Consider the following 20,232-nt stretch of genomic DNA (forward strand, 5'->3'; position numbering starts at 1 on the left):
TAACAGTTCCAGGCAGCCAGGAAGCAGAGAAAGGAAACAGTGCCAGAGAGGGATGGGCAAGGGTAGCATTCAAGCCCATACCTCCATGACCTACCCAGATATACCCAGGAGCCTGCCATATTAATCTGCTGGGCATTTCTTAATTAATGAAGTTGATATACCTGGAATAACAGTCACAGATTTGAATAAACATTTCCCCCAAGAAAGCTTACAAATGGACAATAGACACATAAAATGATGCTCCTCATTATTAATCATCAGGGAAATGCAAATGAGCTATTAGTTTACATGTTTTAAAGTGGTAACAAGAGAGATAGAGAAAGAGAGAGAAACAGAGAGAGAGAAATACTAACATGGAGAAACTCCAAGTTCTGTACCCCCAGTGGTGTAAATGCAAAATTAAATGGCTATTATAGAAAACAGTATAGAGATTCTTCTAAAAATAAAAAAAATTACCATGTAATCCAGCAATCCTACTTCTCAGTATATATCCAAAAACTTTACACTATGTTCATTATAACATTGTTCACAGTAGTTAAGACCCACATCAATAATATAAATGTTCATCTGCAGATGAATAAAGAAAACGCAAAGTACACTTAGGAATATCCCTCAGATTTACGACAGAAGGAAATCTTGCCGTATGTGAAAATGTGGGTGAACTAAGGTCAATCTGCTAGCTGAAACAAATGAGTCACAGAAGGACAAATACCGCATGACTCCACTCATGAAATACCAAAAATTGTCAAACTTATAGACAAAGAAAGTAGAGTGGAGACAGAGGGAGGGAATATGGGTGGTTGCTATTCAACAGGTATAGTTTCAGTCAAGCAAGATGAAAAGGTAATAAAGGATTTGCTGGGTTACAGTGTGTGTCATCAACTCTGCACTTAAAATTTTTATAAAGGATAAAATTCATGTTTTATAGAGATGTATTACCACAATGAAAAAGAAAAAAAGGGCTGTAGATCCTTGGGTATGAAGACTTAAAAACAAATAGACTCTTAAGGGTTTCAGCTAGTTGAAGCAGAATCTTACTTATGTTCGAGGGAAGAGCATTTAGGTAACTTCTCAAATCTTTTCCAATGCTTCTGTTTCCATGGTTACTGTTATTAGGATCTAACACATTGTACATCCAACCAAATTGACAGACTGCAGGGTGGCAAATGGGGGCACAACTTCCCATGGACCCAGTCCCCCAAGAAATACTGTCTGTCTCACTCTTCATTGGGAGCTAATCATGAGGCCCAATAAGAAAGAGTGTGGAGGGAAAACTGGAAATCAGCCCAGTACTGCAGTAAAATCTGCTTTGATTTCTCAGTAGAAATAGAAGAAATAAAAAAAGTAAAACACAGTAAAGGACTATTAAGGAAGAAAACATCTGCCACCTTGGACAGATTAAAAGTCCCACCAAATGAAATAAATGCCTTAGGGAAGGGCATGTCATGTTAGAAAGCTCAGTGTTACTTCTTGCTTGCTCTTCATTTAGTTTCCCCCTCTCCATGTACCAGACCTTACCCTAGACCCTGTTTCCTTCTCCGGCAGTGAAAACCACACGAACTGAATTTAGCCTTTGGTTAGGACTTTGTCAGAAAATGCTTTCAAAATAAAAGTGTTTCACTTGGTACTACCTCAATGGCAAACATAATTCCAAATGAAAGGCTTGTTTTACTAACAAGCTTTTTCCTTGAAAAACAATACTGTTAGTTTCCAAACTGTTAATTGACACATGCACATGCGTGCACACAAATATGCACACATGTGCACTCACACACATACACACTTCTAAACAAGTTCTCTGCCATCATTTCTGACACCAATAGTGGGTACCTCCTACCAGAACTAAATGAAAGCATTGCTCAGTGGGATTTTACAGTTTGAAAACAGTCATAACAATAATGCTAGTCGATATTAAGAAATGCAATTTTGATTTTCAACTTTTAAAATATGATTTATTATATGAACCTAGAAATAAAATGAGTTTTAAGCCAATGTGATGGAGTATAGTCCTTGTAACATTCCAGAGTATACAATAATAAGTATGAGAACCGGTATGGTATATTTCTTTTCATTTATATCTATATCCCAACGAAATCAAAGGAGTTTATGAATTTTCTAGTTGCAGAGTTTGTATTGAAATGCAGTATGACTATTATTATGCATTTTACAAACATTCTTTAAAATTAATAATGCTTTCAGTAAAGAAATGGAAAAAAAACACAAACCTTGAAATAACCAGCAGATCAGAAGAAAAGTGTATTGTTTGCGAACTTGATTGAAATGTCTTCACAAAAGTTTCTAAATGAAAGCCGCTCATAAAAGAAGTCCCATGGAAGACAATAATGGCTCTGACATGCCAGATGTGTCTAGAAACAAAGCGCACCATTAAGGGCACATTCAGAATACCATTACTTCCAGTCCCAGCTCTGAAATTGTTAGCATGATGTTCGTATCTTTTAACTGTGTACCCCAAATCTTCCTGTTCATAACTGCAAGGTGGGGCATTAATCTTTCACCATGGTATTTAGAATTTACTAAAGTCCAGAAGTATGTAGCAACTAAGCAAATGTCTGTATGTCCCCTTACCTGCCCAGACTGCCACAGAAGACCTGGGGACAGCATATGAGCACAGAGCAGCAAGGCTGTTTCCTGAGCACCTGCAGGAATGAGGCTTGGTGACAGGATCCAGACACATGGATTCTTTGACCCAAACAACAGTCCTGCAGTAGGGGGGCCCCTGGCTCCATTTCATAGATAAGAAAAACTGATGCAGGGATTATTGCCTCAGGCTACACCTGTGCCCTCTAACACCCAAAACCCTTAGGTCTGGTTCTGTCCTTCATTTTATTTTGTGTCCTATGTGACTTAGAAAAATATTCCACAAACAGGATTGACAAAAGGACAAATATCACAATATACTAAGTTAATTCAAGTATTACTAAGTTGTGAAATTGTTTCTCCTAGTGTTTTTATACTAAATATTGTCCTCGGCCCACAGGAAAAATAGACACCCAGCTTTAAGCAATGCATTTTCTTCCTACAACTTTCTTCCTTAGGTAAAGGCAGCAAGTCTCTTGGAAATCAACAGCTCCCTGGTGTTATGGTGCTGGCTTGTGTGCCCGCCTACATCAAGGACAGTGACTCCAACTTTTTATCTTCCTTTGGCCCCTCCACATGACTCACAGCACTTTCAGTTTCTAAGGGAAAGAACATTTGGTCTTCCTGATGCAATTAAGGACCAGAAACCCATATCCTCTATGCATATCCCTGAATAATATAACTGTATCTCCATGTGGCTTCATCCATCTCAGCAACTGAAGGCAACTGAACAAGGATTGGCAGGGATCTCTGCACTTCTCATTTTGAGTTAACAATCTGATGGTTTTGGTGTCAACACAGAGTCATAAAGACAGCTTACAGGTGTCTTAGTATCCATTCTTACAGTGCGGTATTTCAGGACAACATCCACCAAGTAAACACTGCAAAATTTCCCTCAAGGTGCCAGCTTTCAATGCCCTTGATTTTGTCTGGCTCTTGGAACTTTTTGTTCATTCCTATACTGCATTTACAAGTGCCTCAGAAAGCCTAGAAAATGATGGAGCCTGGAAGGTCACACATAATTTTTCAAATTTTGCTTTATTTTTGGCAACTGAAGCTTAAGTCATAAATAAAGAATGGGGGTGATTGATAATATTTTTCAAGCTCTGTGAAACTGGAAGCCTGAGATCATAATATGGATAAAAAAGAAAAAAGAATAGTGATAGAACTAGTTCATCTTTGTATGAAACAAGGAAGAAGAGCTTGATAAACATTGCAGGGGAAGCCCTAGAACAGAGTCTACCCTAAGTAATAGGGTTGAAAAACAAACAGAAACTCTTCATGAAACATCACAAAGTAGCATTTTTTATTCATTCCACTCACACACACACAGATTCTATACAGAACCCAGCAATTTCCTTTATCAAAAAAAAATCCCAATGCTAATTTTTTAAGTATCCATTCTGCCATTTTTCACTGGATGTCTGAGTCAATAGATAGTCAGAAAATTCCAGGAACACTGAAATAAGAAAGACAGCGTCTTTTTTTCCAAGAAAAGTATTGTCTTGTAGAGAGATAGGGCTAAAGAGGAAAGCAGACTGGAAGCAGACTAGCTGATGCACTCCTGCTTCTCATTCTTTAGCTAGGGTGACCTTGGCCCGCGTACGCAAACTCTCTGGTTTCTGCTTTCTCGTTCATATATTTTCTTGGAGGCTGTTTCGAGGATTGAGTAAGACCTGTATAAAGTGTTTGGTGCACTGAGAAGCACATAACAAGATCTCATTGGATCTTCAAGGAAAAAGTGCTTTGAGGTTTATGAGGAGCTGAATTCTCTCTGTTGGGGAATCAAGAAAGGTTCAGCGAGGAAACTAGCATTTAACAAAAACTATAAACAAACATGATAATGCTTTTACATGTGCTAAAGCTCTTAGAGATATCCTCTGATAAATGAAATGCCAGAAAACGTAAGTACTTTATATAAGAAAACAGTAGGTTTATAAAATTACACATTATTTTCCAGAACTTAATATAAAAGTATATATCTACCCTAACAGCACAGCCTGAGAAAGTCACAAAGGAGAAAATCTATGTATTGCTACTAAGAAAGGTACAATTTCCCATAGGATCCTGCTCTATTCTATGGTAATCCAAAATGACACCATGGCTTTTAATGGAACTTGGCAAGCTTACCATTTTTAAACTTAGCCTCCAATTTAAATCACAGGGCTTGTGACTCAAATCTCCAATGTGACCTTTACTGTGTATTGTTCAAGAAAACATGCCTGTCACTGTAAAGAGAAATCATACATCCTTTTACTTTGGAAAATATAATGAAAGATGTATTGTTGTAAGCACAGAGTGGCAAAATGATTGTGGCTGTGAGTCTTGAGAAGAAATGAAAATAAAGACTTTTATTTCATGCCATTCATTTAGAAATGTTGTCTTATCACATTAATGAACATTCCTATTCCTCCCATATTCTGAATTTGAATTCAAAAGAAGCTTGGCAGGAATCTCGTCATTTATAGATTTAAAATCTAATCCCTCTGAATATAACCGGTTTTTAAAACGCTTACTGAGCCACACTGCTTTGTCCTTGAGAGACTCATACAGTATTGTACTGAACAGAGAAGCAAAGGGAACACAGTGGCTTCAAATCTCCCCAGTCTCCTATCTCCCTAGCCCTGGGGGTCTGCTATAGACAGTGCTGTGGTTTGCGCTTGTCCCTTGCCAGAGTAAGGCAGGAAGAGGTGGGTGTCTGAGAGGTGACTGGACCGTGAGGAATCTTTCCTTGTTAATGGTGTTGAGGTCCTCATAAAAGAGGCTTCTAGCTACCTTTTGGTATCTGGGTCTTCTGCCTCCTGTTATAGGATAAAATATTTCTCCCTTTGAAAGAAGGAGCTTAGATTCAGGGAGCTGCCAGAAAAGCTGAGCCTGCTAATATCTTAATCTTGAACTTTTCAGCCTCCAGAAAAGACGAGAAAAGAAATTTTTATTCTTTATAAATTACCTACTCTATGGTATTTTGTTAGAGCAGCATCAATTGGGCCAGGACAGAAGTGGTTACCAGAGGAGTGAGGAGCTGTAATCACACCTGAAAATGTATAAGCAGCTTTGGAACTGGTAGTGGGTAAAGGCTAGAAGGATTTTGAAGTGAATACTGTGAGAAGCTGGCACTCCTATGAATGGAACATTCAGAACAGCTCCAGTGAGTTCTCAGAAGAAAAGAAAAGCTGTAGGCAGAGCTCAGTCTGATTATTCCAAGTAGATGTGGTCATTAGCAATGCTGGTTAAAATATGGGCAGTAAAGATTATTCTGATGAGGTCTCAGATAGGAACAAAAACCAAAATATTAGAAAATGTATAAAGGACCATCTTTATTGTAAGTTGGCAAACAACTTTCTCTGGCACTTTCCAGAGGGCAAAACTAATTAGTAACTAGCTAATATATTTGGTGGAAGAAATCTCTAAGCAGCAAAGCATTTATGGTGCTATTGGATCTACTTAAATGTGAAGAGACACACAATTTAAAGATGAATTTTTAGTTAAAAAAGAAAAGCAGAACTTAATAATTTGGAAAATTCTCTTTAATGAATAAAGCTCAATAATTTATGAGAAAATCAAGGGTGTAGCCAGCTGGACTTTGGATAAGGAGGTGAGTATAAACACCAGGACTCTTAGAACCATACATTAAGACAGTGGGTAAATTGTCTCAAATGCATTTCAGACATCTTCAGGAAAGCCATGGCCATTATTGACCAATGTGCATCAGTTTCAAAAGTTCCTTGAGTTTGATTTAGATGAGACTCTGGACTGTAGGCTTTTGAGTTGATGTTACAACAAGTTAAGACTTTTAGGGTCATGGGATGGACTGAATGTATTTTGCATGCAAGAAGACATGAATTTCATGGAGGCTAAGAACAGAATGCAGCTGTTTGATGGTGCTGTCAATGTGATGGTATTAAGAAGTGATTAGGCCATGCAAGCTCTTCCCTCGTTAATGGTTAGTTTCTGCTCTGATAGATGAATTGTGTCTCCCAGCTTCTCAAGCAGCTCACTTTTCTGCTTTCCACCATGTGAGGACACAGCATTCCTCACTTCCATGAGGACTACTATGGAAGCAGGAAGTAGCTCTTACCAAACAACTGAACCTATTAGTACCTTGATCTTCTATTTCCCAGATTTTAGACTAGGAGGAAATAAATCTGCCTTCTGTAGAAATTATCTAGTCTATATTATTTTGGTACAGCATATGAAAGTACAAAGATAGTAAAACTGTAAAAGAGAAAGTATCATCATCTGTTATCATCCTTCTTTATCCTTTTCACTGAATTGTGAAACTCCTCTTTCCAGTCATATTAACACACAGTATCACATTTTGTGTACTACTGGAAACTTATAGTAGGTTCCACTTGCAGTTTAGCTTTAAAAAAGTTAGAATTATCATTCTATTCTATGTATAAAGTGATAAATATCTGAGTGGAAAATAAATTGGCACACAAAGAATTTTTAAAATGTGGATTTAATTATATACTTCCATTCCTCAAGAACAGACAGGGTTTCCCTGTTTCCTCAAGGATCAGATTTATGTTCATCATCAGGAATATATCTCCCTACCATTTTCTTCAATACTGAACTATTTTCTGACTTAAACTCAGATCAAATTTATTATAGTGAATCTCAAATAGGGGTGCATCATATTCATTAGTCTACTGAACTGGATTCTCAAGAGGAGAGATCTCACCATTTAATTTATTTGAAAAGTACTGTGCATGTGTTTTATGGACATGACCTGTTACAAACTGCTGTGTGTCTGCCTCTAGGTATTTCTAACCCACTAGCACATACCTCAGTAGCATCATCACCTTAGTTGAATCTTTGGAGGTCATAATATTATTTCATGTCTTCTCCAGGCTCTTATTGTGGAAGTAAAGCATTTTAACTAGAAAGGAACTTCCAGATAGAACACACAGCCATCCAGCATGTTCTATTTGAACTATGCTGAGTTATAAAAACACTTGAAAATGTTTCAAAATTATAAAAACAAGACCTGACAACACTGGGACAGCTTCCCTCATATAAACGACTGATTGAACTGAGAAGCTGGTGTGTGAATTGAGGTAGCCTATGTTCCTTAAAGCCACCTTCCTCATTTCTCTCCATCTCCTTTCACACTGATTAAGGGCTGGCCCCTGAAGAACTATACTTGCAATGTATTATCTATTCTGACCATTTCAGATACCAACAGCAAAATTTGAAAGCCAAATGATCTTTGCTATTCCTTTAATTTATAAGCCATGCTAGAATTATTGCTCATAGTTCCAAAGTTACATACTGGGCTTCTGACTTATAAGCAAGTGGATAATCTTCTCTATCCATTTCTTTATCTAAATGTTTAATACTAGGCCAAAATTAAATGCAGATGGATGAGGAAGAAGCCTGATCTCTACTGTTTTTGCTATGTAGTTTCCCAATCAAAACACTACCCTATTTTCTGCTTCAGATTCTTAAATAAAATGCTCATTTATTTTATTGAGCTCCAATTTATCCTAGAATCACAAATAAATCCAAAGTATTTTGAAATATCTTACCCTTGACCACACAGAATTTCGGTTCCTCCCATATCTCTTTCTCAATCCTTTGCACAAGATTTGTCTTTGGAAAAGACTCCTCCCTTCTTCCTCTTCACCTAGAAACCTAAAGAAATGTCTTCTAGGAGGTCTTAAATTATATACTCCTTGTGTGTAGGACATAACATCCTTGTGAATCTTTGCCAACACCCAGCTTGATAGCTATAGCTAATGACATCTACAGGATGTGAATATTACAAAAGTTATGGGAGTAACACCTTCCTTGCCCTTTCACTCAGTAATGACTACCATGTGGTCAACTGCCCTATGGAGAGGCTCTTTGGAAAAGAAACAAGGGGAGTTTCTAAACCAGCAGCCAGCAAGGAATTAAGGCCCTCAGCCTATCAGTGTGTGAAGAATTTATGCTAACAAATGGTGAGTGAGCCTGAAAATATAGTCTGCTCCAGTAGGCAGTGTTTCCCAAGTTGGGAAGACTATGGGCCTGGTCAGTGCTTTGATTTAAAGGCTTTAGAGACAGGATCTTAGAGGGCTACCTTCATATTCAAGAGGCAACATTACTCTTCCCTGGATCTACAGTCCGCTGGGCTACCACGCAGGTACTTTGTCACTTTCCAATATCACATGAGCTCATTCCTTAAACTACTTCTGTCTGTGTGCCTCTCTTTCACCTTATACCCCATTTGTTCTATTTCTCTATTTAAAAAAAAAAATTTACTGTTACAAGCAGTGCTCTTTGGTGAGAGAAAAAAGAAGAAAGAAGAGAAAGAAGAAAAGAAGGAAGGAGGGGAAGAAAGGGAAGGGAGAAAAAGGGGGAAAAGGGAGAGAGAATACGGGAAAGGAGACAGGAGATAGAGAAGGGATGCGTTAGAGGGACTGGCTCAGTCAATACAGAGGCTGAAAATTCCCTCCACAGGCTGCAGAATCAGGGAAGGCAGTAGTGTGGCTCAGTCCCAGTCCGAAGGCCTTAGAACCAAGTCAGTGACAATGTAACTCCCAGTCCAAGGTCAAGGGCCCTTTTAGAGGTCATGGGGCCACTGGTGTAAGTCCTGGAGCCCAAAGGATAGAAAGCTTTGGGTTCTAAAGTTCAAGGGCAGAATAAAAAGAGAGCTTCTAGGAAGAGCGAGCGCAAGATTTTGCCCTTCCTCCACCTTCATGCTCTATTCAGGCTCCATCTGTTAGGATGGAAACTGTCCGCATGGAAGGACCTCCCCCAGCTCAGTCACCACCCCAAGCACAAATCCTTTCCAGAAACACCCAAATAGACCTGCCAGAAAAGCCTAATCATTCTAATTAAATGTCAGACCACCTGGGGTTCTCTTTCCACAGAAGAGGGACAGGCTCAGTGCCTACTAAAATATTGAAAATGATTAATGCTTTACCAGTTAAATCTTAACCCAGCAAGTTGACATCCCAAATTGACCATCACAATAGTTACAACTGACTGTCCATAGCTATACCATGAGACATATGGCACACACCTGTTTATCACACTAACTTACACACAGTTTTGGGGGCAGATTCAGGGCTTTCATACTGAGCTTTAATCCCAGATCCCACTTAATTTTTTTTTTTTTAACTTTGAGATAGAGTGTTGCTAAATTGCCTAGGCTGGCCTTGAATTTGCAATCCTTTTGTCTCCGCTTTGTAGAGTGCTCGGTGTGTTTTTGGATATACTGAATGTGGGAAATGCCTTGATTCCTATGCTTATAAATGCTGAAAATCAAAGATTTTATAAATACTTGTTTTCGGGGCTGGGCATTTAGCTCAGTGGCATAAGCGCCTGCCTTGCAAATGCATGGTCTTGTGTTCCATCCCCGGTTCCAAAAAAAAAAAAAAAAGAAAAAAAATACTGGTTTTCAAAGATAATTGGAAATGGCAAACGCTATGACCTTAATAGCTTTAACTAGGGTATAATTTCCACGTATACATCTCTACACTGATATTAAGTAGCGATATTACTAATATTAAGAGAGTTCTATAAGTTTTGCCAAATAAACACTCCCAAGTAACCTACATACTAATCAAGATAAAAACAACATTTCTATATGTGGGGAACCATGCAGACTCTCTCAGAATTCAGGGGCATCTAAGGACATATGAGGATGTGATCCTGCTTGTCCAGCGCAGGTGCAGAATGGATAGAGTTATGTAACAGGTAAACATGCATGTGCTGGTTATGGTGGTGTATAAGAATGTAAACATGAGATAACGAGCTCTATCAGAATTCTACACTAAAGACACAGGCGGCTCTTGCATTCTTGCACTCGTTGCTCTGCTCACGCTGCCCGCTACTGTTGCTGGTGTTTTACACAGGAGCATTCTTTAACCTGGCGACTTCCCCCTCCAAAATCTCAGGCCCCCTGAACAGGCTGATACTGGCATAGTCAGTAGGGTACCTGGGTGAATGGTCCCATGGGGCTATGAGAACAGTGTCCAAAGCCAAAAAAAATCTCCAGGAAGTGACTGATAAGTAACCTCAGCCTCACCATGGTTACATGTAGCCGCCTTCGTGGCAGCTTGGAAAGCCCCAGAGGACTGGAAAACGATCTATTTAGAGCCCCAGGATGTTTTATAAGCCTTGGAAGCAATATCCAGACCAATTCGTACCCATCACCAAGAAATGGTGGGGCAGATGGCTTGGCTATTTTTCTGCATAAGTCAAGAGCTGAATGGCCTTGACCATCAAAGTAGACCAGATACAAGAGATACAGGAGGACCTTGAATGCTCATGATGCTCATGAGAAGCACTGTCTCCTCCAACAATATGTCCAGAAATGTAAGTTGTCATGTCCAGGAAAAATCACCTAGTTTTTCAGACTAGACCAACTATTTGTTTAAAAATGGAATTAGACAAGCCTTTAGCTCACGAGGGCCACTTACCTCTACCCAGCATATAACTTATACAACGCATACAGCCAGGGAGCACAGGAGCTGGCAAAACAATGAAAACAGGTGGGTAAAACAGTGTCCACATGACTGCTACAGCTGTGGGACAATGAGGCTGATGCACGCAGTTAGGCCCACGGGAGATGCCCCAAATAGCCAACACAGCCAGCACCACCTCTATGAGATGGGTTCTGTAGGACACAGTGGACAGCCCCCTAAACAGGTAATGAGTATGTGGTAAATTATTGATAGAAGCAGCTCATCTGGTTTAGGATAATCCAGGTGACCTGTCAAGAGCAAGTGACTATCAACACTTGATAACTGCTACATAAAATGGACACGTGATGGATAATGTTTACACTACAGCAATGTAACCCAATTGAGGAACTGCTGACTGCATACACAAAGGACATGATCCTGGTGAGTAGGTCAGCTGGCACACTCAGGTCAGTGGCAGCCCATCACCCGATTCATAATGCTGTAAATGCCTTGGCCAGACTGGGGAATATAAAAGTAAAATGCCAAGTAACACAAGATCTGTAAAAAATTGCACCAACAAAGAAAAAAAAGAATCCTCAGAGGCAAGCAGGACTGTCACCCCAAGGACAGGCAGTGGAGCACTAAAGGTTGGTTGGCACCAGATCTAGACAGACCTGTTGGCAGCTAGCCTAGCCACAGATGAATTAGACGGGCAGCCTTTGGATGTGTAACTGACTCTGTGGAGGCAGTTATGCCCTGAGTAGCAATACCAGTCAATGGGCCAGGGCCAGAAGAAAACAACAATCCCAGTGAAACCAAAAATGACACTGGCGTCCTTTTATCCCAATTAAGAGATAAGCTGAGGTACCTGGGTTTTAGGGGGTCCCAGAAGACTGGAGGCCACATATGAAACTATTTACTGGTTCCCAAAAAGTATACAACACGTACTAGTGTTGATGGATACTGGAGCTGAGCCAACACTGACATACAACAATCCAGACCATTTTACAGGACTTACCACACACTGAGGGAGCTACAAGCACCAGAAGGTATAGAGGTCTACATGTCATGGTCTGATAGGCCCAGGTGACTTTGGATATTAAGCACTTGCCCCATCACCTGTGTGATGTTTATGTTTTCCCAGTTGCTAAATACATGCTGGAAGTAAACATACTGACCAGTGATCAGCTCAAGACCATGCAGGAAAAATTTCAACAATAGATTCGCATCTATGGTAAACCACAGTCCAAGGCCATCCACATCATGCACTGCTGATTCTCCTGCAAGCCACACAGGTTGTGCATGTGAAGCAGTACTGGCTTCTGGAGGCCAGGAAGAGATGGGACAAACTGTCTTTAAAAAAAAAAAGGCAGGGGTGATACTCCCTGCTAAGCTCTTCAGTATGGCCTGTACAAAAGCCAGAGGGTCATGGAAAATGACTGTTAAGTTTCACCCTGACACTGGCACTCAGAACTAATTTTCCTTCACACAAAGGGTAGGCAATGGACCTTCCAGATGTTATCACAAAGCTATTTGCATAGCCCAATTTTGTGTCATGTCCTGGTGGTCCAGGACCTGGCCGCCTGGACCAAGCCACAGCCACACTCTGTGTCACTGTTTTGCATAGATGATAGCCTCTGATTGCCTTACAGATTTGAAAGCCACCATACACAGTCTGAAAAAAGCTTTGCTCACATTGGGATGAACCATAAACAAAGTCTAGGAAACTGGCTTATCTGTCAAATTCTTAGTTGTTATATGAATATGACAGTATGCCAATTACAGGCATATGTGGAATTGCTAGGTTTTTGGTGGATGTACCACTCCCAGCTACTCTGCTGTGCCCTTAATATCAGATGACTACAAGGGACACAACATGGGCTGGACAAATGCAGCAGAAGCTCCTTGCTGATTAGATGTGGCAGAAGCTGCTTTCAAGATGCAAGAGGGCTGCTGCACAGGTGCAAACCCTATGAGTCCTTGACAGTATCCAGCCACTTCTCCTAATCACCAATGTGGATAACAATGGGTTTGGCTGGGGCCTATGACAAAAACAGGAAAAGCAAAAGCACCCTGTTGGGTTTTGGTCATGAAAGGGAGCCAAGAGCTGGTAGTCTGATTGGAAAATGACAGCAATGGATACTGCTCTACATGTCACTCCAGACAGGGTCCTTCCCAAACACAGAGTTCTAATTTCTGTCACTGTGGTGGTTAACTAATGGTAAACTAGTAAAACCCAGCTGAACTGAAATAGCATGATGCTGGGTGTAGAAAGCACACCAGAGAATTGTTGCCAACAGCATCAAAAGAGAACAGGAGGGGAAGATGGTGTGCTTTTCTTCTGGAGAAGCTTGTCGCACTGGCTTTCCTGATGTGAAATCAGATGTTCTCATCATTGGAGGAGTTGGGTCCTTGCTATCTCTGAGGAAGGCTGTGGTTCTCTTTGGGGGAGCTTTGGTCCTTATTTCAAGCATCACTTCTTGGCTCCACTGCAGATCCTTCAACCTGATGGCATAGGTCTTTCATCTACTGGTACAGACTTTCTAGCTTCCACCACTGACCTCTGGGCCGTCCCAGTGCAGGTTCTTGATACTGACTTGCATCAGACATTGTCAGGGGCTCTAGGCCTCCAGTTAGACTCATGCAGGACACTGCAGGGGGATCAAGACAATTCTTTGGGTCTCCAGTGTATCGACAGATCTCTTGTACTCTTTTGCATTTGACTGTTTGGGTGAACATTATAAAATAATTCTGTAAGTTATGTGACCTGTATTAAATCTTTTCCCTTGTGAACCCTGACTACGACACCTTAGAGAGCTTTGCTTGTATTTATTGTTAACTTTATTAGCGGTACCATGAGTCAATTTCTAAGTATTATTCTCTCAATAAATGAGTGGTAGGTTATTATGTGAGTAGTATCCTATTGTATGAATATACCTTCATTTATTTTTCATTCTCCTGTTGGTAGTACCGGTACATTACAATGCACAACATTATCATAAATATTCTTGTACAAAGCTTTATGTTCTTATATAGGATTTTACATGTTTCCAGTTTTCTTAAGTAAATAGTAAACTAGATGTGATATTGCTAGGGATTAATGGAGGTACATATTTAAGTTTGCAATAGGACATCTTATTTTTCACCAAGGTCTTTTCTATTTCACACTCTCACCAGCACTGTATGAGACTTTCAGTATTACTGTGTCCCCATCAATATTTGATGTACTCAGTTCTTCTATTTTTAGCTATTCTAGTGGCTGGGAAGTGTTAATTAAATTTGCATTTTCCTCATGACTAATGCTGTCATTTTTATATCTTCAATGTTTATTAAACATTCTTATGTATTTTTGTGAAGGTTCTGTTTAAATGATTTGTAAATTCACAAAGGCTGTTTTTGTATTTTTAATGTAAAGGTCTTTTATATTTCCTGGACTCTGTTCCTTTGTCATATAAAATTGTAGCAAATTATGTTCCCATTCTGTGGTTTGTCTATTAAGCATATCACTTAATGAGGAGTTTTAAATTTTATAATTAACTGGTTTTTTTCTTATAATGAAGGTACTTTTGGTGTTCTAAGAAGTTATTACTAATACATCCTACTTTTCCATAGAAGTATTACAGTTTTTACTTGTATGCATAGATCTATTTCACATTTAGAATTCATCTTTGTGCATGGTGTGAGGCAAGTACCAGTACCAGTACATTTACTTTGTTTCAATACAGTTAATAAATTGCTGCAAGAATTTGCTCTGCTTCTTAACAATCCTTTCCTTTATACCATGCAATTTGGTGGCTTTGTGGAAAATCAATTGACTGTATAAGTGAGTATTTATTTCCTGACAATACATTTGGTTTCATTGATTGATTAGACTAGCTTTATATAATATATTTTCTTATTGATGTTTTTAAACTAACTCTTGAAATCAAAGTATTAATACCCCAACATTGGCTTCCTTTTTTCAAAAATATTTTGAGATTTCTAAATTCTTATAATAATATATAATTTTTAAAAATTGATTTATTAATTTCCACAAAATATCATTTTGGATTGTTTTAATATATACATTACTTTGGGAAAAACCAACATCTTAATAATACGGAGCCTTCACTATAAAGTATAACTCCATTTATTTATATCTTGCTGATGATTTATAGAATTATTTTTAATCTTTATGTACATATCTTGTAACAACCTTTCCAGTACATTACTTAATATTTTATGGTTTTCATACTATTGTAAGTGGTATTGTCTGTAATTTCATTTTGCTATTGTTTCTTACTGTACAGAAATAGAATTGATATTTTTTATTGATTTTAAAAGCTGAGACTGTTAAATCCAATAAATTTTTGCTGAGTTCAACTACATCATCCTAGATTACTTGGGGTTTTCTGTATAAATTTTTAATATAAAATTTCTCTATATTTGTAAACAAAGATAGTTTATTACTCTTTCTTTTTCTATCTGTATGATTTTTACTTCTTTGCCTGACTCTGCTGCATTGACTGGCACCTTCAACATGATGGTGGCTGAAAACACTGAGAGTGGACAATGATGCCTTTTCCAGCTTACCAGGAAAACATTCATTATTTCAGCATTATTAGTACAAGGTTTTCACAGGTTTCCTTTAAAAGTTAACTGGAACCTTTTGAGAATTATACATATCAAAAAGAGATCCATCCTCATGAATAGCAGTGTTTTATAAAAGGGCTAGAGGGAACTAGCTTAAGTTGTTTTTGTTCTTCATCTAAACTATGTCCTGTGAGAATGCAGTGTTCATCCTCTTTTGTCTTTTCTCCTCCTCCTGGATGCAAGAGCTCTGCTGAGAAGATACCACCATGGGACTCTGCTGGTACCTTGTTCTTAAACTTTCCAGCCTCCAGAATTACAAAAAACAAAAGTCTGCCCTTTAAAAATTATTTAGTATCAGATATTTTGTTATAGCTGTACCAAAGAGTTAAAATGAAACTATTCTCATCTTACAAAGAAATCATTTTCCACAGGTGATGAGACAGAAATAAAGTTGTATTAGTCAAATTTCCATAATAGTAATAAAACTCTGATAGTCAACCTAAGAGGGAAAAGCTAATTTTTAAGTTTTAATTGTATTAGTATATCTTTGTGTATATAATGATTCTGAAAAATCCATCATTGGAAGCATGTATGCGTACTTTAATGCATCTTAGTTCTTTTTATGTCTTATTCCCTTCCCCTCCAGCCCATCCCTCCATCTCTTGGTTCCCTTCCTATTTGTAAGATGATTTTTGCTCATAGGTTCAGAAACTTCAATCACTGGATGGCTGGCTGCACACTTTTTGTCTTTACTTTTTCTTCTAGGGGGGGGCAGGCCCCGGAGCAAGGCAGTGTCATGGTGGGAAGTGTTCAGTGGAATGAACCTGTCATGTCTTGGTAGCAAGGAATAAAACAATAAAATAAAGGATGTGTCCAGGCCCTCATATCCCCTTTTAAGGCATGTCTTCAATGATCTAACATCCTTCCTCTAGGCTCAAGTTCCAACACCTGCCAATTTAAGGACCAAACCTTCAACATAGGGTCTTTGGAGACATTCAAGATAGAAATCATAGCATATCACTTAAAGGTACAGAAATAATAATACAAGATGAAAATGATGGCACATTACAAGTGAGAGCTGTTAGTACAAATAAGCTAGCTCCTTATTTAACATAGTACTGAGTTGATGGATAATAGTATTGAAGTTTGATAAATCAAGAAATGGTCCAGTCAGTATATTATAAGTATATTTAGAGTTATAAATGAACTAACAGAAGCCAGGCATGGTGGCTCAATCCTGTAATCCCAGCACTTGGGAGGCTGAGGCAGGAGGATCGTTGCAAGTTCGAGACCAGCCTAGGCTACAAAGTGAGCTCAAGGCCAGCCTGAACTGCACACTGAGACCCTGTCTCAGAAATGCAAATGTAAAAACAGTCAAAAGAATTAATAAGCTTTTTTTCTGGACAAGTCAGTTGAGAGACAGAATCCAGGATTACAGTTGCTCATTATAAGCCTCCTATATTTTTTAAGTTCTAAAATCAAGTACACATGTTTTATTGATAAAAATAAATGTCCAATATTCAACAGTTTTTTTAAAAAAAATTCCATTGAGAAACCATCCAACTACATTTGGGGTTCATAACATAGGCTACAACATTTACATATAGTCTTGGGTAACTCAAAAATTAAAATACTACATGTTTAAGACTCAAATTTAAAATTTTCTAAATACTGTGACCTGTGGCAGACAATATCACAGCAATACCTTAATATACATGATAAAATAGCATACTTTGGGTATCTTGGATGTTCAAAAATTGACACTGGTTAAAATATTTATGAAAAACATAAAATGAGTAAATGATTGTCCTAAAGACTCATCTCAACAATCCTTTATACATGTCACAGAAAAAAAATGCAAATTCTTTGATTATTAGTGAACCCATGGAAAGTTAAATTGCAGCTATTCAAAAATATCTTGAGTCTATTGTTTATTCTGTGATTCCCTGTTGTGATTTAGATCTAGACTCTCCGAATGGCCCATATGTTCCAGAAGTGGGGCCTTTGTAAGATGATCAGATCATGAGAACGATACTCATGAGTGGATCAATCCCCTGATCAGTTACAGTAGAATTTACTGTTTAGAAGGTGGGATGTGCTGGTTAGAAGAGATGTGTCCCTAGGGCCATGCCTGCAAGGTACTCTCTCTCCCTGACTCCCCTTTGTCTCTCTGCTTCCTGGCTGCCATGAGGTGAGTCACATTCCTCTGCTATGATTCCATCATGATGTTTGTGCCTGGGAGCCAGCCAACTACGGGCGAATTTGCTAAATTGTAAGACAAATTAAAGCTCTTTTCCCTCAGACTGTGGGTGTTGGGTGTTGTGTCCAGCACCATGAAAGCTGACTAATACATTCCCAGTAAGAAAGATGATAAATTGCTCATCAGAAACAGGGTCTGTGAGCTGTATCCTTGACTTTCATTCACAAGATATGACACGTCTTCCATTAAATGTGACATAGCTCAAATGACGTTAGGCACTTCAAATATGGATATAGCTGATGTGTCACGAATTAGAACTTTTGGGTATGATGACTATTTTAAAATGCAGTTTCTGAAAAAGTAAAAATGAAGCAGAAAGTCTTTAAAAGAGACAAATATCAAAACAAGAAAGCGTGTAGAGTCTTTGAATGATATTCTCATTCATCTTAAAATTTCCTTTGCTGTGTGTTTAAACATTTCAAGGAAGAATTTCCCAAATGCTATTTGATATAGGCAAACATCTGAAATTCAATAGGAGGCTTTAAATACTGTCTGTTTTGTAGAAGCTTTAAAAATGCTGGCTTATATTTTAAAGAAACAAAGAATATATAAGCTCTTTCTCCCCAATACTCTTCTGAATTAGGACTTTCCAGCAGCTGGAAATCTGTACACATACATATTCAGCACTAGACAGCTTTAAATCTGACTACTACCTCATTAGAACTCAGAAATTTTCACAAGTAAAAACAGGCTTCTAACCTCTAATGGAGCTAATTATTGAAAGGGTTTAAAATTTAACAAACCTGTTTTGCAAAAGAACAACAAGAATAATATTCAAATGGTATTGGGTTGACTTTCTGTGGATAAAATGGAATTAGAGCTTAAAGAACCTTATTCATCCCATGTCAGTGTTTATGAGCCTTCCAAAATTGGGGGGAAAGATTTTGCTTCCCTGATAACTTTATACTCCTATTTCTGATGCATTTACATGTACTGAGAGCTGTTAGTAGCAATATAGTTACTATATAATCCCTTTAAAAATAGATGTTCCATGATATCAAGGATATTGTCTCATTTACTACTATATCCACCAATCTAAATGTGTGTCTAAGATTTAATAAGCGTTCTATTTTAAGGAATAACAAATACATACTTCTGTTGTAAAAATTAACAGAACAAGTCCAGATAGAAGTGCTTTAGCAAATTCTCACATATTTAGAGGTAAGAGTCATCACTGTTCTTCCACACAACTGCATCTTTGATGGGACTGGAATTAAGAGGTCTGATCAGGTCATTTCCCATGTTTTGAATTCTAATAATGGCCAACACTAGACTTCTGTATGGGTGACATGCAGAATAAAGGAGTTCAGAGTATGTGCGCTGACACGTGACTTCCTGGCTTCAGATCACACTGCTTTGGTTGAATTATTTCCTTCATGTTCTTAAAATAAATATTTAATCTCTTTGTATTTAGTTATCTTGTCTGTAAACTAGGAGACAATAATAGTACCTAATTCACTAGGTTGTAAGCATTAAATGGTTTATTTTATGTAACTCCCTAAAAACAGGTCTGGTACAAAGTAAGCACCAAGTGGTGTTGCTAGTGTTGATATGATGACTATTTTGAAATACAGCTTCTGAAACAGTAAAAATGAAATAGCCTTTAAAAGATACAAGTGTCAAAACAAGATTGTAGAGTGTTTGAATATTATTTATTTTCAAATTTTCTCTGCTGTGTGTTTAAACATTTCAAGTGAAGAATTTACAAGAAAAATATATGGAATAGCAGCAATGTCTACACTGATATTTTTTTCACTTACTCCACATAAATTTAAGTATTAGCCAAACACAGTGGCTCATGCCTGTAATCTCAGTGCTGAAGAAGGCCAAGTTATGTGTTTGAGCCCTGCTTGGGCAGCTTAGCAAGATGATGTTTATAAATAAAAAGGTATTACAAATTGTGCTGCTACAAACATGGGTGCACATATATCGCTGTGACATGACTGTTTCAATTTTTCTGGGAAAATATTCAGGAGAATAGCCGGATTGAATGGAACTTCCAATCCTAGTTTTTTGAGGAATCTCCACACTGATTTCCATAGTGGCTGCACCAGTCTACACTCCCACCAACAGTGGAGCAGGGTTCCTTTTCCCCTACTGTCTGGCCAACGTTTATTATCAGCTGATTTCTTGATGGCAGCCATTCTTTCTGTGAGATAAAATCTCAATGCTGTTTTAATTTGCATTTCTCAAATGACTAGTGATGGCGAAACAAATCAGACTTACATTTGTAAATATCATATTGTTTCTCTAGTATAAAAAACAATAATTAAAAAACTGAAAGAGTAATAAGATCCAAAATGTATAATAGATGTTGTAATAATGAAAGGGAAAATGCTCTAACGGATATAACTGTATATGTTTAAGCATGCAAGATAGATAACCATACTACTAAGTTTTTGTTAA

The 20,232-nt window shown here is 38.1% G+C and overlaps 1 protein-coding gene across 10 annotated transcripts in view; it reads right to left on the reverse strand.

Annotated features, from left to right (window-relative positions):
- Enox1 (ecto-NOX disulfide-thiol exchanger 1) overlaps nucleotides 1-20,232 on the reverse strand; it is a 568,850-nt gene that overhangs the window by 275,036 nt on the left and 273,582 nt on the right. For 5 of the 10 annotated variants that reach the window (XM_063232740.1, XM_063232743.1, XM_063232738.1 and 2 more), the window contains one exon: nucleotides 2,226-2,366. The exons of the other annotated variants lie outside the window; for them this stretch is intronic. The gene's annotated coding sequence lies outside the window, so the exon portion shown is untranslated. The remainder of the gene's footprint in view (nucleotides 1-2,225; nucleotides 2,367-20,232) is intronic. 10 annotated transcript variants of the gene reach the window in all.

Source organism: Cavia porcellus, unplaced genomic scaffold (assembly GCF_034190915.1).
Source record: "Cavia porcellus strain 051 isolate PalLab524CR breed Dunkin Hartley unplaced genomic scaffold, mCavPor4.1 scaffold_21, whole genome shotgun sequence".
In the NCBI taxonomy this organism is placed as follows: Eukaryota; Metazoa; Chordata; class Mammalia; order Rodentia; family Caviidae; genus Cavia; species Cavia porcellus.